This window comes from Castor canadensis, chromosome 10 (assembly GCF_047511655.1).
Source record: "Castor canadensis chromosome 10, mCasCan1.hap1v2, whole genome shotgun sequence".
Lineage (NCBI taxonomy): Eukaryota > Metazoa > Chordata > Mammalia > Rodentia > Castoridae > Castor > Castor canadensis.
Genome location: NC_133395.1, coordinates 70,968,060 through 70,994,682, shown reverse-complemented (window position 1 = coordinate 70,994,682; position 26,623 = coordinate 70,968,060). Strand labels below are relative to the sequence as shown.

General features: G+C 36.5%; 1 long non-coding RNA gene across 1 annotated transcript in view; it reads left to right on the top strand.

Annotated features, from left to right (window-relative positions):
• The window catches only part of LOC141411320 (uncharacterized), a 40,857-nt gene extending 28,903 nt beyond the window's left edge, over nt 1-11,954 (top strand). The window contains exon 3 of the long non-coding RNA XR_012436092.1: nt 11,871-11,954. This is a non-coding gene — a long non-coding RNA (uncharacterized lncRNA). The remainder of the gene's footprint in view (nt 1-11,870) is intronic.
• Nucleotides 11,955-26,623: the final 14,669 nt, after the last annotated feature.

Genomic DNA, 26,623 nt, shown 5'->3' with positions numbered 1-26,623 from the left:
GCTGTGCTTGCCTTCCAGCTAATGTGGAAAAGGCTCAGAATACCCTGCATACCTCTCAATTATTGTGCAAAGTGGTTGAGAATTGATCCAGAAAACTTCCAAGAATAAGTTACTATACCAGAGACAAATAGACATCATCAGCAAAGAGGGAAGTGAGGACAGGAAACTCAAATGGAATCTATCAGCAACAAGGAGACTCTGAGCGTAGAGAAAAGAAGTGATGCTCACTAGCAGCAGAGGGTCCAGGTCCAAGCAGTGCCCAGGTAACCAAGGGATATGGCATAAGTGAGCAGGGACACAAGGTTAACCCAAAGACCTACACACAGAGTCACCATATGCATGTTCACACAGAGGGAAGAACTCTGAAATCTGAACATTCATGTACAAGAAGTATCATTTTCATCATTTATAGAAAGGAATTAATAACAAGTATTTTCAAAATATCCACAATTAAAACAACTCCTGCTCCAGACACAGAACAACCATTCCATGCACAGTGTCTCATTAAACATAAAGACACTAAGAAATCATTCAAGGCTTTCTCTGTAACTCAGTAGAGCTCATGAAGACAATGATGTCTGTTTTAGGAAGCCAACTACTTATTTAAGAGCCAAACTACATTTTCTTTATACATTTTAGTCTTACAGTAAGTAAACATATAGCCCAACTACAATAGGATTCCAAGAAAGCCAGGGAAACATAAAAGAGTCCACAACAGAAGGACAATACCTGGAGATTTTCCTTCTATCAGTTGAGATTGTTCTCCTCAGAAAACTAAGTCAAAGCCAAAAAATGAGCACATCCTTGCTGATTTCCTACATCATGGCTTTGGGTTATGACATTCATTGTCAGTTCTGTGGTCGTAACATTCTTACAATGAGACTTTATCACAGTGAATATTTTCTCCAGGATCATATTCTAGACAGCCAACCCTTCTTTTGTGCAGCCAAATTTTGTCAACTTGGTAAGCTTTTCTCCCTAGTCAAGGTGCTTTACTTAAAATAAAATGTTAAGAGGACTGCAATACAACAGAATGGACTTCAAAGATAAAATTTGCTGTGAATAGAGAAAATAGATATCCAATAACAACTAAATGAACAACACATTTACTAGAACAAGAAAAAATACATATGCATATACAAAACAAGAAATGGTACTATTTAAGTTGTGAGAGAGTAAAGGCAACCAGGTCCAAACAGAGAAAGTTGTACATATCTTCGTAAGTACTAGAAGACCTGATTCATTCACTCAGCAAACATTTATTGAGCCCTACTGAGTTTCAGGCACTCCCTAAACACTAACAATGCAGCAGTATAGATACAGAATGATCCTGTCCTCAAGGAAGTTATGTTCTAGTTGAAGAAACTAACACTAGGCACACGCCCAGCAACCAGGAGTGGGAAAGCTTGTAAAAGTGGCAGAGGGAGGAAAACTCCACAGGAGAGAAGGGAAGACCCACTTCCTACATGAGCTGTAAACAAACACACCAGCCAGCAGGAGCAGCAGCACACGCCCAGCAATCAAGAGCGGGAAAGCTTGTAAAAGTGGCGGTGGGAGTAAAACTCCACAGGAGATGGGGAAGACCCACTTCCCACATGAACTGTAAGTAAACATGCCGGCCTGAGAAAGCAGGTGCAGTGTCACCTCCCCCAGTGTGCTTGGAAAGGGGAAAGCTTGCAGCAGTGGGAGTCGTGCCCAGGAGAACTCTAAGTAAACATAGCCTGCGGGGCTAAGTGAGTGGTAAGCTCACTCCTGAGAGCGGCATAAATAAAGCCTCCAGCAACAGCAGGCTGACAGCAGCAGGCAGGTGAGTCGCAGCCTCAGATAGCCATTCACAGAACTGTCTCCAGACTCTTTTTTTTTTCCCTCTTCCTTTGATGAGACAACCGAACTACACCTGCATGCTGAAAAACTTACTGAAACAGTATTACATTTGAACTTGGGACACTTTGTGGTGGGTTTTTTTTTGTTGTTTGGTTTGGTTTAGTTTGGTTTGTTTTTTTTTTCCCCACTTTGATGAGACAACGACAGAACTACTTCTGAGACACCATCTCCAGGATTGGAGGCTGAAGGACTAACACCAAAATTATTAAGACTGAAACTTTATTGCATTTGAACTTGGAGATTTTTTTTTTCAATCCCCTCTCTGTCTCTTGAATGCCTGTTTAGCTTACTGTTGATTAGTACACTATCTCTCCCTATTTATATCTTTGAAACGTTTTACTGTTTGTTTGTTTGTTTTGTTTTTATACTTGTCTGTTTATTTGTTTTTCCCTTTTTCTTTAACTTCTTTGCTTTCTCTCTCCCATCACCCTTCCATCCTAAATATCACCATTGTTAATATTACAAGCTAGAAAACACTTAATTGCACACAGTACATGGACAATAACAACACTAAGGGCAATGATGGGAAGACAGAGAAAACAGTTTCCCCACAGCAAAAAATTAGTACAGGAACCAGAGGGAAATGAAGAAAACAGATACTCAGATCCAGACTCCAACAAAATGAAGGTAAACTATGCCAAAGAACCCAATGAAGCCCACAAGAATAATCTAAAAGAAGAAATACTACCTGTAATCAATGAGAATTTTATAGAGATGATACTGGATATGGTCAACCAAAACATACAGGAGACACTCAAGAAATTCCAAGACAACAAAAATAGAGAATTTGAGAAAGCACAAGAAGAAATGAAAGAAACCATAGAAGCACTGTATAAACACCAAAGTGAAACAAAGAACATGATTAATAAAGAGATAAATGAACTCAGGATGAAAATAGACAACATTAAAGAGGAAATGACTCAGGATATGGAAAACCTCAGAAAAAAGAACGAAACAGAATTACAAAACAAAACAGAAGGCCAATCCAGCAGAATAGAACAAACAGAAGACAGAATCTCAGAACTCAAAGATGAAATGGTAATTAAAGGAAAAACCAAAGAACTATTAGTTAAACAACTCAAGACCTATGAAAAGAAAATTCAAGAACTCACTGATTCCATCAAAAGACCAAACCTGAGAATCATGGGCATTGAAGAAGGAGAAGAGGTGCGAGCAAAGAGAATGCGTAATATATTCAACAAAATAATAACAGAAAATTTCCCAAACCTAGAGAAATCTATTCCCATATAGATGCAAGAGGCCTCCAGAACACCAAACAGACCAGACTAAAATAGAACTACCCCATGGCATATTATCATTAAAACAACAAGTACAGACACCCGAGAAAGAATATTGAAGGTGGTAAAAGAGAAAAAAAACAAATAACATACAAAGGTAAACCCATCAAAATCACAGCAGACTTCTCAACAGAAATATGAAAAGCAAGAAGAGCTTGGAATTAGATCTTCTGGGCACTGAATGAAAATAACTTCAACCGTAGGATACTCTACCCAGCAAAACTATCGTTCAACATAGATGGAGCAAAAAAGTCTTCCATGATAAGCAGAAATTAAAACAATATGTGACCACAAAGCCACCACTACAAAAAATTCTTCAAGGGATTCTGCACACAGAAAGTGAAACCCAATATAACCATGAAAGGGCAGGCAGCACAAAACTACAGGAAAAGAAAAAGAAAGAAAGTAGAGAGTAACCTCAACTTAGGTACATACAACCAAACCATCAAACAACTAAGACAACTAAATGACAGGAATCACCACATACCTATCAGTACTAACACTTAATGTTAATGGACTTAATTCCCCCATCAAAAGGCACTGTTTGACAACCTGGATTAAAAAGGAAGATCCAACAATTTGTTGCTTACCTGAGACCCATCTCACTGACAGAAATAAGCATAGGCTTAGGATGAAAGGCTGGAAGAAGATTTACCAAGCTAATACCCCTGAAAACAGGCAGGAGTAGCAATACTTATCTCTGACAAAGTAGATTTCAAACCTACATTGATCAAATGAGATAAAGAAGGACATTCCATACTAATAAAAGGGGAAATAGACCAAAAGGAAATAACAATTATCAACATACATGCACCCAATGTCAGCGCACCCAATTTCATCAAACATACCCTGAAGGAGCTAAAAGCATATATTAACACCAACACAGTGGTCGTGGGAGACTTTAACACCCCATTATCATCAATAAATAGGTCATCAAAACAAAAAAATCAATAAAGAAATTCTAGATCTAAAGTATACCATAGATCAAATGGACCTAGTTGATATCTACAGAACATTTCATCCAACTTCTACACAATATACATTCTTCTCAGCAGCCCATGGAACCTTCTCCAAAATAGATCATACCCTAGGATACAAAGCAAGCCTCAGCAAATATAAGAAAATAGAAATTATACCATGCATTCTATCTGATCACAATGCAATAAAACTAGAACGCAACAACAAAAGTAAAGACAAAAAACATGCAAACAGCTGGAAACTGAATTACTCTTTGCTTAATGAACAGTGGGTCATTGAGGAAATTAAAAAGTTCCTGGAAGTCAATGAAAATGAAAGCACAACCTACCGGAACCTATGGGACACAGCAAAGGCAGTCCTGAGAGGAAAGTTTATAGCCATGAGTGTATATATTAAAAGGACTGAAAGATCCCAAATCAATGACCTAATGATACATCTCAAACTCCTAGAAAAACAAGAACAAGCAAATCCCAAAACAAATAGAAGGAGAGAAATAATAAAAATAAGAGCTGAAATCAATGAAATAGAAACCAAAAAAAAAATACAAAGAATTAATGAAACAAAAAGTTGGTTCTTTGAAAAAATAAACAAGATCGACAGACCCCTAGCAAACCTGACTAAAATGAAGAGAGAAAAAACCCAAACTAGTAGAATCAGGAATGCAAAAGGGGAGATAACAACAAACACCATGGAAATCCAGGAAATCATCAGAGACTACTTTGAGAACCTATATTCAAATAAATTCGAAAATCTTAAAGAAATGGACAGATTTCTAGACACATATGATCATCCAAAACTGAACCAAGAGGAAATTAATCACCTGAATAGATCTATAACACAAAATGAAATTGAAGCAGCAATCAAGAGTCTCCCCAAAAAGAAAAGTCCAGGACCTGATGGATTCTCTGCTGAATTCTATCAGACCTTTAAAGAAGAACTGATACTAACCCTCTTTAAACAGTTCCACGAAATAGAAAGGGAAGGAAAACTGCCTAACACACTTTATGAAGCCAGTATTACACTTATGCCAAAACCAGGTAAAGACACCTCCAAAAGGGAGATACAGGCCAATCTCCTTAATGAACATTGATGCAAAAATCCTCAACAAAATAATGGCAAACCGAATTCAACAACACATTGAAAAGATTATTCACCATGACCGAGTATGCTTCATCCCAGGAATGCAGGGGTGGTTCAACATATGAAAATCAATAAACACAATAAACCACATGAACAGAAGCAAAGACAAAAACTGAGGCCAATAGGAGAAGGGGACCAGGAACTAGAGAGAAGTTTACTTCAAGAAGAATTAACCTAGAAGGTAACACACATGCACAGGAAATCAATGTGAGTCAACTCCCTTTATAGCTATCCTTATCTCAACTAGCAAAAACCCTTGGTCCTTCCTATTATTGCTTATACTCTCTTCTCAACAAAATTGGAGATAAGGGTAAAATAGTTTCTGCAGGGTAGCGAGGGGTAAGGGGGGGTGATAGGGGGATAAGGAATAAGGGAAGGGTTGGGGGGAAGTGGGGAGAAATGACCCAAACATTTTATGCACATATGAATAAAATAAAAATTTTAAAAAAGAAAACACTAAGTACACAAATGATATTTCAGACAGTGATATGTATTATAAATAAAAATTAAAACAAGGCAGGGTAAGAGGAAAATAAGGAAGGGGGAAAGAATTTTGTAAAATGCAACCAGGAAAGTCCTCTCTGATAAGTTAATAACTGACTAGAGATCTAAATTAAGTGGGGGGAAGATCCATGCAAAGATCAGGAGGAAAAAATATGATTCCTGGTAGAGGTAATTAATAGTAAATACAAGGGTCCTGAGACAGACATGACTTTGGTATGTTTGAAGAAAAGCTAACAGTCAGTATGGCTTGAACAGAGTAAATGAAGGAGTGGTAGAAGTTATAGTTAGAAAGTATTCAAGGTCCAATTCATGTAAGACCTTATGGGTTAAAGTATTCTAAATGTGATGGGGTATCATTGGAAAGTTTTAGGCAAAGAAAGGACAGGCTCAGATCTCTTATCATTCCAATTGTTATATAGAAAATAACTTGTAATGAGCAAGGTTGAAATAGGGAAATTATAGGTAGTTTTCACTAGTTCAAGAAGAAAATAATAATGACTCAGAACAAGGCAGGGGCAAAAGAGGTGATGTATTTTTAAGATGGAACCAAGAGTTTGCAAGTGAATTAATGCTGCATATGGGAAGAAAAGAATCCAGATCAGCCCCAAGATTAGGTGAGGATCACACATAAATGGATGAATCAGTGCACAAGGGTTTGCCCTTAATAGCAGCAGGAAAAATGATCCTCTCTGAGAAAGAATAGGCTGAAACTAGGAGTAAAGGTGAAGGTAGAAGAATGGATTTTTCAGTGGGAGATGAACAAGTTCTTTCATGACAGGGATTATCTGTGGAATAGGAAGTGAGCAGCTTGGCTGAGAGAGGAAAAGGAAAGTGGTTTTGGAGGTCTGAGGAAAGTAGAACTGCCAAGGAGTCCCAAGAGCTCACTTGAGGTTTGTGGTCAGAAACTTAAAATGGCAGTCAGCATGCTGTGCACTTTCTGCCAGCAATATGCAGGTATGCTGCTGGCTCCAAGATGGAGATTTGGCCATCACTAAGGTGAAGTTTGATGAAGGGAGATCCAGGTGAGGGATTTAAGGGTTCAGAAAAGGTGGTATGCACAGATGGGCCGTGGGGAATGTGGATACAGTTTTAACAATCCTGGGAAATAAGGGAAACATCTAGAAAGGTAAGCATTGGGGTGCCTAGCACTGGTCAGCAGAACTGATGGGGGGGAACACGAAAAATGTAACATGCGATGCTCAGACTTGTGATTTTAGAAATTGTGGAGTTCAAGGTTAAAGATGTGACAGTGGGAGTACAGGTTTGAGGTTGGCTGAAGGAAAGGAATGTGCAAAGTACACGAAAGAACTCAGAGAACAGAATAAGGGGTGGCTCTCTGTGTAGATGTCAAAATCACCTCAGCTAATCACAATAGTAGAGTTGGAGGAAAAAATACTGAATCATACTTCATGTGGGGAGCCTCCTTCTCTTCATAGGTAGCTGAAATTATGGATGGGGTCGATAAGCATTAATATCAGCATGTAGAGTAACTAGGCCCGTCTGTTCTTCCATAACCATTTGCACTGAATATTCAGTGGACATTCAGTGCAAATGATTAAAAGAACTAGAGAGAACATCAGCAAAAAGGGAGAGTGGTAGGATTCATTGGCAAGTGAGAAATGTTTCTCCATAGGGCAATTTTATGGTACTTTTTATTGTCTTATTTGGAGGTGTTTGAGAATTACCTTATTTTGGATTTTATTATGAAAAGTTTCAAACATAAGGAACACTAGAGAGAATAGTACAATGAATAGCCACATGCTGATTTCTTAGATTGAAAAATTTCAAATATTGACATATTTGGGGTTTTTATTTTTTAATGTTTGGATTTACTGATATATTATATTTTAAGTAAATTTCAGACATCAAACACTTTACCCCAAAGTATATCTATCTTTCTGCCTCTCTAAAAGAAAAACATTTCCCCATATAACTACAGATGATTACCACCCATAGAAATTAATTATTATTCTTTAATATCCTCTAATGCCAATTTCAAACTCAAATTTCTCCAATTGTTCCAAAATTTTTTTTTTTTTGGTACACTAATGTTTGAACTCAGGGCTGTGCACTTGCAAAGCAGGCACTCTACCACATGAGTCACACCTCCAGTCTACTTTGTTCTGGTTATTTTGGAGATGGAAGTTTCAAGAACTATCTGCCTGGACTGGTCTTGAACCTTGATCCTCCTGATCTCAGCTTCCAAAGAAACTAGGATTACAGGTATGAGCCAGAGGTGCCAGGTTTGTTCCAAAATATCTTGAACAGCTTGTTTGCTCAAAACAGTTGCAATCAACAACCCAAATTGCATTCAATTACTATGTTTGCTATGTCTCATTATAAGAATTTTAACCTTCCTCCCACACACACACACACACACACACACACACACACACACACACACACACACACACACACACTGTTTGTTCTTCTGGCATTGACTTGTTATATAATAACCTAGCCCAGATCTCCTGTACAATGCCCTGCCTTCTTGGATTCACCTGATTATTTTCTCATGCTATCATTTAACTCTCTTTCCTTTCCTCAGTACTTTCCCTAAGCTGGAAGTCAGCTTTAACAGCTTTATTAGCTTCAGGTAAGCATTTCTGGGCAGAATAGTTTGTAGGCAATGCTGTGAATTTCCTATTGAATCTCATCAGGAGCTGCTTAACGTCTATTTGCTCCACTACTTTTAATGTTAAGATTGATCTCCATGAGAACAATAAGTGACCAGGATAATACTTTGCAAATACTCTGTTTTGAAAATGTGAACCTCTTAATTTTTTCCAAGTAAAAATTTGGGAACCAAAAGTCTGAGGCAAACCCAGAAGATTGAAGGCCTACCTAGTCAAAGCAAGTTACAGAAATTCTTGACATTGAAGAACCCACATGCCAGAGGCAGCTTCATAATGATTGCTACTAAAGGTAAAGGATCAGCATGTAGGAAAAACTGTGAAAGCAGGAGGAAATCACGCACTATTTTATCACTTTCCGTAATTTCTCTAAGCCTGAAAGTAAATGCTGGCTAGGATATAGCTCCTTCCCCCAAAAGGAAAACTCTTCTGTCAAAGCTAAGTGTAATTTTGTAATACTATGTATGCTGGCAAAACAACTAGATCTTGAGTTGCAGTTTTCAAATGATATCAAGTGTTTGTAAAGATTATTTCTGCTTATTGTAAAAAGCCTAGTAGGGCAAAGGCCAAAGGAAAAAAATCATAACTAAAATGCATTTTATATAGTTTCTCTATTTACTGTTAGAAAGTAGTAATGGGTCCATAAATACAGAAAATTATTTCAGCTTTCGCTTGGCTATCATAGACAGCAAAAAAATAACTTGTAACACTTATTTTCTATCCCTAGGTTTTGGCGGGAAATCAAACATAAATTTAATCAACATATTATGGAGGATTTCTACCTATTAACAGCAATTACGTCTATAAGTTGACTGACACTCATTTTAGGAAGCAGAAAGAAGGCTTTCTAACCCTAAGGAGTAGTGGTGTCATGATGATCCTGCCAGCAATGTCAAATGCCAGGCCAGAGACACTTAGCATCCCCTACCAGGCCAGCATGTGAGAGATGTCCATTGTATGTTCCTCCACAGAAGGGCATACTCAGATACTGTCAAGATTCTCCTGTGGTTCTGTTCTGTATTCACTGTATCTCACAATACCAACACAGGCTGTGTCCAAGCCAAGTGGAATTGTTGCTCAATATGATTGCATTTCTGAATTGCCAGGGAGTTTCTGAAAATTACAAAATCTTAAGCCTCATCTGAAGCTTTGTCTGTGAAGACAAGGGCCAAGGAAGAGTCTTTGGTATTAGTGGAATCCACAAATTAACAGATCCCCTCAAAAAATAGGATTGGTTTACTGTCCTTCGTTTTTTCAATTGTAGGAACTCTAGCTAAATATTAGTTCAGTTCCTGTCTGATCAGGCTAAATGTTCAGAATTCCTTGGGAAAATTCCATACCAGGACATCTTGACTTCAAATAGACATTTTTGCTGATAAATCTTGAATGGGCAGTTTGTGGTGCACTAACAGGGCAAGAAATGTCATATCCTAACAAAAAAATCAGATTTTGCACTTAACTTTTGTCAAAGGTAGTCCCTTAAAAACAAAAAGTAGCCAAATTTACTGTTTAATCACCATTATTGAGCTTTATCTTTTAGCAAGATCAGTGTGTTCACAATTGTCCAATTTTCTTGAAATGTACTATATTTCCTTTTTTTTTCCCCCTGGTACCGCATGGTACTTGAGGTTGAACTCAGGGCTTCACATTTGTTAGGCTTTCTACCACATGAGCCACACCTCCAGCCCTTTTTGCTTTAGTTATTTTTTTTCCTTTGTTGTTATGATGGGTGGGGGTACATTGTGGCATTTATACAGGTTCATGCAATGTATCAAATATATCATACATGAATTCACCTCCTCTACCATTCTCCTTCATCCTCCTTCCCCAATTCCTGAAGTAGTTTTAACAGGTATCATTTTTGCATTTGTATACACGTGTACACATTTTTTGCACCATGTTCACCCTCCTACCTCTTTCCCCAATACCCCTCCCTTCATTGTTGCCAGACCCTCCCCCCTGGGCAGGACTTGCTCCACCCTCTTGTTCTCTGATTTTGTAGAAGAAAAACAAGAAAAGATAAAACAAAAAAACATGACACTTTAACTTGTTTGAGTAAAGGTAGCTGCACAGCAAATTTCCTTGTGATATTTCCATGTATGTATGTATTATAACCCCAACTGGTTCATCTTCTCTAATTTTCTTCATTTCTACTGCATGTTCTCTCACATATGTGGAATACAAATTCAGCAGTATTATGAAAGTCCCTTTCTTATGGTAGTTTCAATCAGCTTAAGATTTCTATATTCATTCTTGTATAGTGAATATATCAACCCTATTCAAGTTCTTAGTTTCCCCACCCCTCCCATATGTGACCTTCCCTTAATATGACCAGTGTTTCATAATACTGCTGCATTTGTGTTCCACATATGAGAGAGAACACATGGCCATGGCTTTTGGCCTTCTGAGTCTGACTAACTTCACTTAAGATGATGTTCTCCAGTTTCATCCATTTACTTGAGAATGACAAAATTTCATTCTTCTTTGTGACTGAATTCCATTGTATATAAATACCACATTTTTCTCAATTCTTTCACCAGTAATGGGGCATTTTGGCTGTTTCCATAGCTTAGCTATTGTGACTAGTGCTTCAATAGTGCTTTCGTTATTTTATAGATAGGGTCTTGCTTTATGTCCAAACTGGCCTGGACTGTGATCCTCCTATATTTATCATTACTATATAGCTGGGATGACGGATATGCACAACTGCACACAACCTTTGGTTGAGATAGGGGTCTCACTAACTTTTTGCCTATGATAGCCTTGAACCATGATCCTCTCAATCTCTGCCTCCTGAGAAGCTAGGATTATAGGAATAAGTAACCACATCCAGCCTACTTTCTTTTTTTTTATGTTTATTTCTTATAACTTGTTGCTTCCAATTTGTTACTTTTGTTATCTAAGTCAATTTTGTTTTTATTCCCACCTTCTTCTGGCCAATATTAATTGTGGAAGTTTTCCTATGTTTCTAAAAGCCACTGGAGACATAGAGAACCTAATAACTATCATCTCCATAAAGATATATTTACTGCAACATTCTGGAAATGAAATTAGAGATTGTGTGTGTTCCCTATTCTAGCCCCCTTCCCTTACTCTTGTCCTCAACTTTTCCTGGATTTTGGCAAGATAGTTTAGGATTTCAGTCTCAGAATGTCAGTTTTCTCTTACATGTCTCCTTGTCTTAAGATTTACTTACACTAGCATTATCATTTCCCTTTAGTATTATTAACCAGTGAGATAGCTGATAGATAGACAGACAGATAGATAAATAGATGCATACATACATACTTAGCAGAATAAAAAGATAATTTGTCCTTTTTTTCTTCTCAAGAGAAGAAATATTTACCTTCTCACTATTAGAACTAATATTTTCCAGTTATCCATTCCTTTTTTTAAATTTTTGGTAACTGTCTTTCTAAAAATTATTCCTCAGCAAGGCATGGTGGCACATATCTGTAGTTCCAGCTACTTGGGAGGCTGAAACAAGAGGATCACTTGAGCCCAGGAGTTCAAGGTCAGTATAAGCAACATATCAAGATCCCATGTTAAAAAAAAAAATGTTTTTCTTCAGATCATGCATAAAAGGGGCATATCATCTATTTGAATTGATAGATGAATAACATCTTCCCAATATACATAAACCTTAAATCACAGTCCATTTCTCTCCAAAGACTTCATTCCACTGTCTAGCAAATGGGAATCAGATTCTAGTCTTCTTTTGTTAGCAATTTGTTCTTTGTTTCTGTTTGCTTTCCTTTATACTCTTTATATTTTTTGCAACTTTTGAATCTAGAAATCTAAAAGATTTTGTAATTGTTCTTGGAATTCAGAAATTTCACCAGGATACAACCAGTTATGTGACTTTTGTTATTATTAATAATATTTTTAAATTATGTCTGAGTTTTGTGTCTTTTCAATATATGATATCAAGTCTTTATTACTGGTTTTTTAAAGCTTAGGTAAATTTTCTTCTAGAACTCATTTAATATTTGCTTCCCCCAAGCTCTATCTGCATCTTTCTTACCATTTAGAAGTCTTATTGTGCATAAGTTAAGCTTTCTGAGCATAGTCTTCAAGTCTATATATTTCTCTGCTAATTTCTAACTCTCTGCACCTTTTCTTGACCTCATAAGGTATTTCCTTCATTTATCTTCCAGAATTCCCAAGTATAGATGGTCTCTTTCAATTCACCTGTGAGTTTTTAATCTTGGAAATTACGGGGTATTTTTAATACACAGAAAGATTTTTCTATTATCTTACTGCATCTCCTTGAGGGTTCTCATTATCCTTTTGTTTAAAGTTTTTTGTTTGTTTGCTTTTTCACCAAAGCCACCTGCTCTGGCTACTGACCTTGGACATCTTTCCACAGGGCACCAAAACCTCTTTAGCAGAGCATGGTGGTTTTTGTTTTGTTTTGTTGTTGTTTGGGTTTTTTGGTTTTTTTTTTTTGCCTTCTTTACTTCCAAAATATACCCAAGTGCAACCACCTCCCACCACTCCAGTGTTAACACCCTAACCTGGTTCACCACCAAACTCCCCTAGATTCCAGCTGTAGCTTCCGAACTGGTCTCCAGCTTCAACATTTGTCCCTCCTCTCCTGGCAGTAGACAGAATGACCTTTGAGGTTTGAAATCAGGAGTGTTACTCCCTGCCTCTTTTCCTGCAAAAGCTTCTTGTTTTCACTCAAAGGCTTCCCAAAGCTGTTACAATGCGATAAAGCCTTCCATGGCTTCAGTTGCCCCTCTGAATTAGTAATGAAAATTAAAAATTCTCAAGATTCATCTGAATGCGATGCTCTCCTTTTACTGTGCCCTACTCCCCAGCTAAAACCAGACATGACACAGTACTAACAATTTTCCTTTTTTATAGTAATAGGTTTCTTTTTTAAACGTTTCATTAACACAAATTAATTGTACAAAGGGGTTTCATTGTGGCATTTTTATACACATGTATATAGTGCACTTAGCTCAAATTCACGCCATCTTTTTCAGTCTTTATTCCCTTCCTGCTCTCCCTTTTAACTGTTTTTAGTGAATTTCATTATGCTATTTTCATAGATATATGTATAGAAAATGTATCTCAATCCTATTCACCCTCATCTCCCTCTACTTTCCCCCATCACCCTCTTATTGGTCCCCCCACAAAAAAAAAAAGTTACCTTTTTTATAATCATATCACAGTATTATTATTGGCCTAGATTCCACACATGAGCAAAAACATGGGATATTTGTCTTTCTGAGCATGGCTTATCTCAGTCAACATGTTGATCTCCAGTTCCAGGGCTATCATTTATCTTAAAGATCCAAGACAAGCCTCCTCATCAGGGGCTCTGCACCAGCTGTTCCATCTTCCTGAAGACTCTTCCACCTCAGCAAACTCCTCACTGTGCATCTCAATTAGATCAGCTCTATTACAGCATCTAGAACCCATTGGATGCTTTGCACACATTTGTTGAATAAATGATTTTTTAAATTATACTTTGGGATGTTTATTTCCTGAAAGCTTTCTATGTACACAAGAGGAAAGTATAGTCCCTGTAGTCCCTAAGCCATTGTTGCCCCACAGATCATGGTCACCATCCACATCATCTTGAAAACAATGGATAGGAAAGGTGAGATGGAAATAAGATGTTAGAATGGTTCTACCATCCACTCAAAAAACTCCATAATCACACACTTGACATACATATCATAGAAAATCACATATGTGGTTTGCAGCTGAATTCTTTGTAAAGACTATATAAATCCTTTAGTTTAATTCGGTCTTTGTATTCACAATACTTAAAGGCAATGGCAAAATTGACTTTTATAATAAATCCTGCCATTTAAACATATGATGTATTTTTTCTTAGTGTTAACCACAAAATGATAAATTGACAGTTTTAAATGTATGCCAAATTTCTTTTGTGATCATGAAATTGGAAAATATTTCTAAATGCATTCCCCAGTGATAACTGAGGAATCATTTTGGTGTTCTCTAATCTTTGGTTCAAATATGTCATAAATCTAAAGAAATGCACTTCAGAATAAATTTCTTGAAGATAAAATTTTCTTATAGATTTAATGCATCCCAGTTGTTCAATGGCTACTTTTTTCCCCTGAGATATTTGTAAAATAAAATAAACATGAACTGGATCACATTTCAATAAAAGTAACACAGAGCCCATGGTGTTCTACATAAATGCTAACTGTACATGCTGTCTCTATAGGATAGACACAGATTACTACAGTGGAGACAGAGATGGCTCTTGAAAGAGAATGTAAAGCCCTCCATGTGATAATTTACAATATTTCTTCAAGGCACTGATTTAAATTATTCTTACCTAAAATCCATGGCAACAGTAACGCTCATTAACAAAGTAGGTGCCTGCCTACATGACTTAATTTGAAGGTGGCTCCAGGCTCTCCCTTTGAGTGTAGTTCCACGGTGCTTGGAATTCACAAAATGGGATGTGGTCTCTGAGTCTTTCAGGAGATTCTTAGTAAACACTGAAATGTTTCTTGAAAGAAAACTTAGAGTTAAGATAGATTTTAAAGATCACATCTGCCTGATTTTCACCCCAAATTATTAGCTATAATATCTCCAACAAGTTACATCACCATTTGAAGCTCTAATAAATTTTTAAAAAATCACTCAAACTCTCTTAAGAAAGAGGATTTATTTTAAATTCAATGAAATACACTAAGAAATCAAGAAAAAGCATCTCTGCCAAAGGATGGGCAGAATCCAAAGTAACTGTATAGGGCAGCCACACCTCCAGTCCTTTTTGCGCTGATGATTTTAGAGATAGAATCTTACTTTTTGCCCAGGCCAGCCCAGACCTTGATCCTATTTTAAGCTTCTAGCAGTAGCGGGGATAACAGGTGCCCAGCACCCAGCTTTTTCTGTTGAGATGGGGGGATTCTCATGAACTTTTTTGCCCATGGCAGAGAACCCATTCCTCTGATATCAGCCTCCCAAGTATCTAGAATTACAAGCATGAGCCACTAGCGCTGGGCTAAGTAAGGAGTGTCATTTTCTAATGACAATCTCTCTGGACACTTTCTTGCTTCTCAGAACATTTGTCATCTCTGTCTTATTGTTCAGCTTCTCTTTTTACCTGTCTTAAAGTGACTATAAATGGCAGCCTCTTCACTAACCTATCAGATTTTTAATTTAGTTACTTCCTGCTAGATTTTTTTTCTTTTTAAAAATTATTTAATTGAGAAGCCCTTGTGCACTATTAATGTATACTTATAAAAATGAAGGGAGATGCCAGTAATAACATAGCACAATTTCTTATAAATAAAAATTTAAAATTTAATTTGCAAAATTGTTTACATTCAAGATATACCATATGGTGATTTGACATTTTGTAATGATTACTACAAAGGGGTGAATATAATCAAAGTACATTATAAGCATGCATGGATATATCATAATGAAACACCTTTGTAACAATTAATATACATTAATAAAAAATAAATAAAGAAAAGAAAAAAATGAATTAGCACACTCACCAGCATTCATTATATATGTTAGGTCTTCAGAACTTGTTCATCTTGTAACTAAAAGTTGGTGCACTGTGACCAATATCTCCCCATTTCTTCCTCCCTCTGGTCCCTGGTCCCTGACAAGTGTCAATTTACTCTGCTTCTATGAGTTTGACGCTTTTAGATTCTATATGTGAGTGGACTCATAATATTTATCTTTCTGTCCCTGGCTTATTTGACTTAGCACAATGTTTTCCAGGTTGATTCATGTTGTCACATACGGTAGGATTTTATTCATTTTTTATGGCTGAAATATATTCAATACATAGATATCCATGTACATGGATACATATCCTATTCATTATCCAGTCATCTATCAACAGATAGATTGTTTCCCTATCTTGCCTATTATCAATAATGCTGCAATGAACATGCGGGTGTGAATTGTTAGATTTCCAGGTTCTACATCCAGAGGGAGAAAAAATTCCAAAGCTTATCTTTAGCTCTGACCATTCACTCAAGTCCTGGGTCACTAACAAGCAAGGAGTCTATCAATACTGAGATAGGTGTTCACTTTGGTTCCATACCTGTAACCCTGGGGGGGTCATGGCCACACAGGCAGCATGTCCATCTGAAGGACTCAGGCAACAGTGAGTCATCAGAAAATGAGTTTCTAGTATACTTTCTTAAGTTCATTTTCTCATCCCCAAACTATGGACAAGCAACCTATTACACAAATTTTCCTGAGGATTGAGGTATCTCATTTGGCTTTCTACTTAAATAAACTTCAAACAGGATATTGTCCTTCAATACTTTTTTAGCAAATGCCACTGACTTAATTCATTTAATATAATTGACATCACAGATAGTGACTGTCTTCACATTTAATCTACGTTTCAACATTAGCTCACATACGAGTTGGCTCCAAAGTACATAGCTTTGCCTGACTTCTTCGAATGCCTTATTGAGGCCAGCTTTATTTTAAAGTCTCCTTTGTATAAAACATTTTATAGTTTACAAAGTGCTCCTGCAGTGACACCATCATTCCATGTGGCAGTCTGTGGTGACAATGGAAGGCATTACATATACTTCCCATCCTAGGCTTGTGTTCCTATTTATACTGAATCTCCTTGCCTTGAGGCCACAGTTCTGCTAAGCTGGACCTCAGCTATGCTAGCAATACTTACTCAAGACAGAAGGCTGCCAGATGCATGATAAATGATTCCATTTTTAAAATGATAAAAAAGAACTGTACACATGATCCCAAGAGTTAACTTGCTAAAGCACAGTAAGGCAGACTTCATTCAGAACCATCGTGACATGTATAGAGACCATAGCAATGAGTTTTTGCAGTGTGACAGAAAGATTGGGCTAAATTCTGAATACAGCATAGGCAAATGTGAATTTGCAGCCAAGAAACAGAGTTGGTGGTTGGGTGGGGTGGGGGGTGGTATCAATGGATGGATGGAAAATAACTAAGTGGAAACAAACACCAGGGGTAGAGGAGATTCTGATTACACTAACCTAAAAGAATTCTGGATGAAGGCAGCCAGGTAATCAGACATCACTGGGAGATGGTAGAGGATGAGAAAACTGAACATACATTGAGGGTGATCAGATATCAGTGATAGGGGGTTATTGTCAAACTGATAGGTGTTTTTTGTCAAACTAACTTAGTAGGGTTCTTGCTAAAACTTCACTTTAGAAGGAAGTGCACAGACAGGCCTAGGAGACCAGGAACCTGACTAAATTTTGGCCAAGCAAAGAATCTTTGTCATTACTAAAGTAGAACATTCAGGACACAAATCCTCTGAAAAGTCAGGCCAGTGAAGTAGTGTCAATTCTAAAATAAAAGAAGAAACTGGAGACCATAATGTAGCCCAGAAACTGCCTTGTACTTTCCTGATTATCCCAGGTAAGCTTGGGTTCTTTCTTATTCTAAACCTCTTTCTCTCTTCCACTATTGGTAAAAATCTTGGGTATTTGCTATCACATTTACATCACCTCAGAGGTGAAATAAGGATCCTGCAGTGTTCTTACAAGTATCTTAAAGAAACAGGTGCCTCCAAAAGATGAGCTCTTTAAAGACTCATCCACAAACTAATGCTCTCCTTCTCCTCTGTTGCTTCCTCCTGTTTAGAAAAAGAACATGATATGTAATTGGACCTATGAAGCCTGTCCTGGATTCACTACCACTGATAAATTTTCAGAAAACAGTACAAAAAACAATCTAAAAGCAACTTGGTGGGAAGTGCTTCTTATCAACTTCTCAGTTTCCAAACGCATTAAATATTAAAGTTCTTGGAGCAAAAACCAAGTTTCCAGTACCTGAAACATTTGTTTGGAAGTGCACTAAGAATATGAAGAGGAAGAACAGGAAAGAAAAACAAGTCCATGCAACCACCATGTTCTGTTTCTCCTAGAATGTGTACAGTTAAAGAGAAATACTGAAAGACAATTAAACAGGGTCTTGCCTAGCATGTCTTTTGTTCTCTAATGCCTCAGACTACTCCTGCCCCTATACAAATCATAGCAAATATAAAATTACTGCCCATTGCAGGAAAAACTCTCTTTGTGAAGTTAGAATATTGAGCAACCAGGGTAGGCCCTGCCTCTTCTCAGAGGTTATTTACAATTTATGCTGGTCACTTAACCTCTTGACCTACTTATCTTAAAGTGGATCACACAGTAATACTTGATCACTTGCATCAATAGACTGGTTAAGGTATTAAGCAGGATCACATATGAGAAAGTATCCTGAAAAGCTAAGAACTGCTCTGTAAAATCTGAAATTAAGTGAAGGTACGATATTTTTTTTCAGAACCCAAGGAATAACATTGTTTCTGCTGTAAACCACAGAGAAGCCTCTAATCTAAGTAATTTTCTTGTCTTGGCTATAAGCAGTATGGGAAAGAATGCTGCTTCTGTGACGCATTCTCTCACCAGTGTACCTGGCCTCCTAGGCTTCCACTTACACTTTCCTTGATGCACTTGAGAATTTTGCTGGCATTTTTCTCAAGGCACATTTGACTTCTCACTGCAGCCCAGTCTCACAGCCAAAGCCAAAGTCACATGTTTTAGGATTTTGCTACAATAGCACCCTACTTTTAGGTATCAAATCCTTTTCTGATTATCTATAGCTACATTAATAAACTACTCCAAAACTTACTGACTTCAAACAAATATGAGCATTAATTTTGTTCACAAATGTGCAATTGGAGCAGAGCTCAGTAGAGACAGTTCATTTTTGTTCTACAGGATCATTTAAGTCTGTTTAACTAGACTCCAGAGGATCTACTTTCAAGTCAGCTCAGTCATATCAGGCAAGTTGATGCCAGCCATCAGCTAAGAGCTCATTTAGGACTATGAGCCTGTTTGTGTGGCCTTCTCCATAGCCTGCTTAGGCTTCCTTGTGGCATAATGGCCAAGTGCCAAGAGTGGAATCCGGACACAGAAAAAGGAAATTGCTTGTCTCCACAATCCTGAGCCTGAAGACAATTCTCATGTCCTTTCTACCCTCTTTTGTTTTCTCTTGTCTTATCACATTGGCAGGAACACCCAGAGCAATATTATAATAATGACGATTGCAAATATTCTGTTTGTTTTAACTTTTAATGTTTCCAATAGAATTGGCAATGGATAGCTTATTTGGGGATATCAAAGTATGCTAAGATATATTATCAAGAATAAATGTTGAATTTTTGTCAATGACTTTTGGCATCAGTGAAGATGATCATATTATATCTTTTTTAATACACTAAAATGGTGAATTATATTAGGATATTTTCAAGCTACTGAATCTTCCTTACATACCTGGAGTAACCTGACTTAGTAATGGTAAGTTATTTTTAATATTGTCTTATATTTATATATTTATATCACATTTTATATCTTCCATTTTTCACACCAAACTCAACGTTCTTCGGGATCAGAAAACATTTATTGCTTATTGTTTCCTCTCAGCCAAATTCAGTGACTGGTACTCAATAGGTGCTTAGAAATATTTGAATAATGAATTACATAAGTTACTGGTGTTCAATAACTTCTGTGCTCCCATTTCCTGGAAAAACATTGCATCTGGGATTAGTAGAATTTTGATCTTCTACTCTGTTTTCTCTGTTGCATACAGTGCTTGGTCAAGGTTTATGTATAACCCTGATGCTACAAATGAGCAGACAGTAACTGCCCATAGAATCTCAACTAGCTCAACTAGTAATTTTTACAATCTATTTCTTTCTTTCTTCTCTCTCTCTCTCTCTCTCTCTCTCTCTCTCTTTCTGTACATTCCTGACCTTGCAAAGGATTGTAATAGTCAATGAAAACACTTTGTCAATGGCCAGTAACTCCTAATTATTACTACTGAAAAATATGTGCTTTAACATTTTCATTCTTCCTGACTACCTTTCCAGAAACTACAGACTTCTGAATCCCTGAGTGTTCTTCATGCTCCATAGCCCAGCAGCAAAGAAGTAAATTCAAATTTTAAATATATATGCTAGATACAAGTGTGTGTTTCCATGGTTGAAGGTATGCTGATGAGCAACAAAAGTAGCCTTAATTACAAACAATCACATTTGAGAGAGATATTACAACTATTTGTACTTTCAAAATCAGTACATTTTTTCACTATAAATAAAGCAAATGAAAGCCATCTATCCAAATTCAAGCTCTGATTCCAAACTTTTATTCATAAATTGACACATTCAACACCACTACAGCCTCTATTGCAAATAGAAAATTTTTAAACATTTAATGAAATCCCAAATGCAGAAACCAAAAGTCAGAAATTGAGGAATTGCTGATATAAGCTATACAAATGAAAGGTTGATCTGCAAATTTTAGTAGGATTCTTCAAAGAGGTCATTTAAATTATAAAATTAACAGTTACTGGACTAAATTTAAGCAAAACAGGCCTTAAAACATAATTAATTTCACCACCTGGAACAGTGAAAGCCTTAAAAATGTACCTTGTATATGGCAGACACTTAGTAATTAAACAATCTCAGAATTGGAATAGAGACCCATTAAGAGTACTAATGAGACAATGTAGATGAAAAGAGTATATAAGACTTATCACACAACCTGGCATGTTGTAGACAATTAATAAATATATGAATTGAATCTATTTCACTCATCATTGGTTGAGAATATTCAGATAAAATCTCTGCAACAAGAACAATTTTTCAACATAACTCAAAGAACACAGATAAGCAAGCATATATATTAAACACACAGTCATGGCATTGTGTAAATAGACATGGTACAGCACTTAATTTAGAGTCAGAAAAACTAAGTTCAAGTCCCAGTTCTCCCACTTACCAGCTGTCTGATGTTGGAAATTTCACTTAACTTGTTTGAACATTCATTCTCTTTCTTGTAAGAATGGAAATAATAACATTATATAACATGTTTTATACAGTTACTATGAACACAAATCAAAAGATAATTCATTGGAAAAAATATTAATCTAAGATATTGTGGTCATTATTATTACATTAATATAATTTATCCTCCAAACACTGAAGGAAAACTGTCATTTCCTTTGAAAAATGACAAATAAATTCAATTGTAATATTATAGGAAATTTGAAAGGCAAATGAAAATTATTATATACTTGTAAAGTAGTTTCCCAAACGCATCCTATTTTATAATAATAATAATAAATCACTGTAAATCAGATATAAAGATAAATTTTGCACTTACACAGTGAATAACTTAGGGTCTATATAATTTCTATCAGAGAAGTTCACTTAAGACTTCATAAATTGCTCCACAGTAACCAAGTAGAGGGTAATGTAACAGTGACCTTAAAATCATTCACTGTCTCACTAAAGAAGCTCCTCAATTCTGGAACAAATTTGCAGGCATTTAAAAAGTAACAAATAAACGGGTTAAGACGTAAAATATAAATCAGTTTTGGGTAGGCTGATAAAAATGATTTTGAAAAGAGATTAAATACATGTTACCTAATTATCACAAAATAACATTTAGAAAAACACAGAGGCTTTAACCACAAAAGGCTAAATCACATATCAAGATCCTTTGCAATAATTGGACATTTTATTTTTCACAATAAAATGCTAAACCGTGAAGCACGGTTTCCTAGTAACAACAGTAATACTAGGTAAATAAAATAGAATTCAGCTTACAGCAATCACAAACCATTCAGCCTCCACTGAGAGGTAAAAATCACTTGGAAACTTGCTTTTTCATTCACATTATTATAAAAATGGTGGAAAAAAGAAATTGAGTTCCTAAGTATATAATTATTTTTTTCAAAACTTGGAGACTCGAAGTGGTGCCACAATGTTCCCTGGATAGTGTAGACTCTTCCTAGCAAGCTTATAATTATCCTCAGCAAGGTTAAAAGAAAGAAGAAAGTAGTAAACAATTTTGGATATTTAATAGAAACAATTGAAGACTAGAAAAAAAAATCTCCCTGGTACCCAGACTCCCAAATACAGACTTTACTTTTAGGCCCCCAAAAGTCTTATCACATTTAACATCAGGCTTAGATTCCAGGCCCATAGGATGTGATGTGAATAGTTTGTGTTGAGTATTTTGCTGTAGAAAGTAAGTTGAGTGTCACTTCTCTCAACTAATCAACTATACTTCCCTTAAGAGGATTTTTTACACAAACAACTGACAAATACAATTTTTAAAAGATCAACACATAGCATATAATATATAACAATACAGAGTGCAAATCTTACTACGTTGTTACTGCATAAAGTTTTAAAATTTAATACTTGAACCCTACTTTATATTCCATTATATATATTAAGTTTTCTTTAGTGTTCATTCTTCTCTTTTCTGTGTTTAACACAAGACTCCTATGAATGATAGGAACACTGAGAAACTATTATATCCTGGATACCTCTGAACGCCAAATTTCTTTTTTTTTATTTTATTGTTTTATTATTCATATGTGCATACAAGGCTTGGGTCATTTCTCCCCCCTGCCCCCACCCCCTCCCTTACCACCCACTCCACCCCTTCCCTCTCCCCCCATCCCCTCAATACCCAGCAGAAACTATTTTGCCCTTATCTCTAATTTTGTTGAAGAGAGAGCATAAGCAATAATAGGAAGGAGCAAGTAAGTGTTCCTGGTTGAGATAAGGATAGCTATACAGGGCATTGACTCACATTGATTTCCTGTGCATGTGTGTTGCCTTCTAGGTTAATTCTTTTTGATCTAACCTTTTCTCTAGTTCCTGGTCCCCTTTTCCTATTGGCCTCAGTTGCTTTTAAGGTATCTGCTTTAGTTTCTTTGCGTTGAGGGCAACAAATGCTAGCTAATTTTTTAGGTGTCTTACCTATCCTCACCCCTCCCTTGTGTGCTCTCGCTTTTATCATGTGCTCAAAGTCCAATCCCCTTGTTGTGTTTGCCCTTGATCTAATGTCCACATATGAGGGAGAACATACGATTTTTGGTCTTTTGGGCCAGGCTAACCTCACTCAGAATGATGTTCTCCAATTCCATCCATTTTATGGCTGCATAAAATTCCATTGTGTATAGATACCACATTTTCTTAATCCATTCGTCAGTGGTGGGGCATCTTGGCTGTTTCCATAACTTGGCTATTGTGAATAGTGCTGCAATAAACATGGGTGTGCAGGTACCTCTGGAGTAACCTGTGTCACAGTCTTTTGGGTATATCCCCAAGAGTGGTATTGCTGGATCAAATGGTAGGTCAATGTTTAGTGTTTTAAGTAGCTTCCAAATTTTTTTCCAGAGTGGTTGTACTAGTTTACATTCCCACCAACAGTGTAAGAGGGTTCCTTTTTCCCCCGCATCCTCGCCAACACCTGTTGTTCATGGTGTTGCTAATGATGGCTATTCTAACAGGAGTGAGGTGGAATCTTAGTGTGGTTTTAATTTGCATTTCCTTTATTGCTAGAGATGGTGAGCATTTTTTCATGTGATTTTTGGCCATTTGAATTTCTTCTTTTGAGAAAGTTCTGTTTAGTTCACTTGCCCATTTCTTTATTGGTTCATTAGTTTTGAGAGAATTGTTTTTTAAGTTCCCTATATATTCTGGTTATCAGTACTTTGTCTGATGTGTAGCTGGCAAATATTTTCTCCCACTCTGTGGGTGTTCTCTTCAGTTTAGAGACCACTTCTTTTGATGAACAGAAGCTTTTTAGTTTTATGAGGTCCCATTTATCTATGCTATCTCTTAGTTGCTGTGCTGCTGGGGTTTCGTTGAGAAAGTTCTTGCCTATACCTACTAACTCCAGAGGATTTCCTACTCTTTCCTGTATCAACTTTAGAGTTTGTGGTCTAATATTAAGATCCTTGATCCATTTTGAGTTAATCTTGGTATAGGGTGATATACATGGATCTAGTTTCAGTTTTTTGCAGACTGCTAACCAGTTTTCCCAGCAGCTTTTTTTGAAGAGGCTGCTATTTCTCCATCATATATTTTTAGCTCCTTTGTCAAAGACAAGTTGGTTATAGTTGTGTGGCTTCATATCTGGGTCCTCTATTCTGTTCCACTGGTCTTCATGTCTGTTTTTGTGCCAGTACCATGCTGTTTTTATCATTATTGCTTTGTAATATAGTTTGAAGTCAGGTATCGTATAATACCTCCAGCATTGTTCTTTTGACTGCATATTGCCTTGGCTATTCGTGGCCTCTTGTGTTTCCATGTAAATTTCACAGTAGATTTTTCTATCTCTTTAATGAATGTCATTGGAATTTTGATGGGAATTGCATTAAACATGTAGATTACTTTTGGGAGTATAGACATTTTTACTATGTTGATTCTACCAATCCATGAGCATGGGAGATCTCTCCACTTTCTATAGTCTTCCTCAATCTCTTTCTTCAGAAGTGTATAGTTTTCCTTGTAGAGGTCTTTCACATCTTTTGTTAGGTTTACACCTAGGTATTTGATTTTTTTTGAGGCTATTGTAAATGGAATTGTTTTCATACATTCTTTTTCAGTTTGCTCATTGTTAGTGTATAGAAATGCTAATGATTTTTCTATGTTGATTTTATATCCTGCTACCTTGCTATAGCTATTGATGATGTCTAGAAGCTTCTGAGTAGAGTTTTTTGGGTCTTTAAGGTATAGGATCATGTCATCTGCAAAGAGGGATATTTTGACAGTGTCTTTACCTATTTGTATTCCTTTTATTCCTTCTTCTTGCCTAATTGCTCTGGCTAGGAATTCCAGTACTATGTTGAATAGGAGTGGAGATAGTGGGCATCCTTGTCTAGTTCCTGATTTTAAAGGGAATGGTTTCAGTTTGTCTCCGTTAAGTATAATGCTGGCTATAGGTTTGTCATATATAGCTTTTATAATGTTGAGGTACTTTTCTTCTAATCCTTGTTTCTTAGAGCTTTTATCATGAAATGGTGTTGGATCTTATCAAAGGCTTTTTCTGCATCTATTGAGATGATCAAGTGGTTTTTGTCTTTGCTTCTGTTAATGTGGTTTATTACGTTTATTGCTTTTCATATGTTGAACCAGCCCTGCATCCCTGGGATGAAGCCTACTTGGTCGTGGTGAATAATCTTTTTGATGTGTTGTTGAATTGGGTTTGCCGTTATTTTGTTGACGACTTTTGCATCAATGTTCATTAAGGAGATCGGCCTATAGTTCTCATTTTTGGAGGTGAACACTATATTTCTTATAATTAATTTTTACTCAGAACCTAAGGAGCAGTGGCTATATACTGTGGAAGAATAGAACTGGTAGCTTCTCAACAAGATCACTTAAGTTTAGACAAAAATAACTGCACCAGTATTTTATACTTACATTTTTCTGAATTCTGAGTAACAAATTTGTCTTCTTTTGGGCTCATGCATGAATTTGTAGGCATGAAGATTTCATGCTATTTCTTGGTTTAATTTCATAACTCTACTCTAAATGACAAGGTTGACCCAAGGGCTCATTGTATGCACAGAAGTTAACCCAGAACCTTGTGTTGATAATGGAATAAAACTGTAATACTGCAGTTTTTTTTATTTAGTCAACATATTTACTACCCTGTTCTTGATTTCTAATGAATGGAACATCGAAAGCATTGACAGATCATTCCTTTGGCTTTCTTTTCTTTCTCTGAAAACAATGCCTCTCTCTTTTTCCTTAAATTAATTGGATATATTTCTTTAATTCTTAACATGTATGACTTTTTTGTAATTGTTAAGCTTTCCAGAAACTATATAATTGACAATTGATTATGTAGGATTAAGACTCAGCATCAGCTTCTCATTCCAGGTTTTAACTTGTTTATGCTGGTGAGCAATGAGAAAGGAGATGGAATAGCACTGGGGAAGGCATTGGGAAGTAAACAGACCCTTTATGGAAGAGGAAATTACATAAGGGTTAGATTTCAGTGCCAGATATTCCACATTGCTATCACCATGCACAGGCCTTTTCAGAGAAGTTAAAGTACTAAGTTACTCTATCCAGTTATCAGTGATGCTACAGAAACTGTAAATGTACAGTGATTGTTGCTTAAAGCATATTAAAAGATACTCAGTGTACTTGCAAAGATGGTCTTGAGGGGAGAGAAAAATGGTGGCCATCTATAATGTTATGTTGTGTGTTTCTGCATGTGCACACATATATGGTATGTGAAGAAGCTAAAAGTGAAAGAGAGGGTTTGATCAAAGGATCAAAGAGCTTCATGAAATATTCCTCAATCATTTATTCTATTGGATCTAAATGACCAAAATTGTTCACTTTTTTCCATTTCAGAA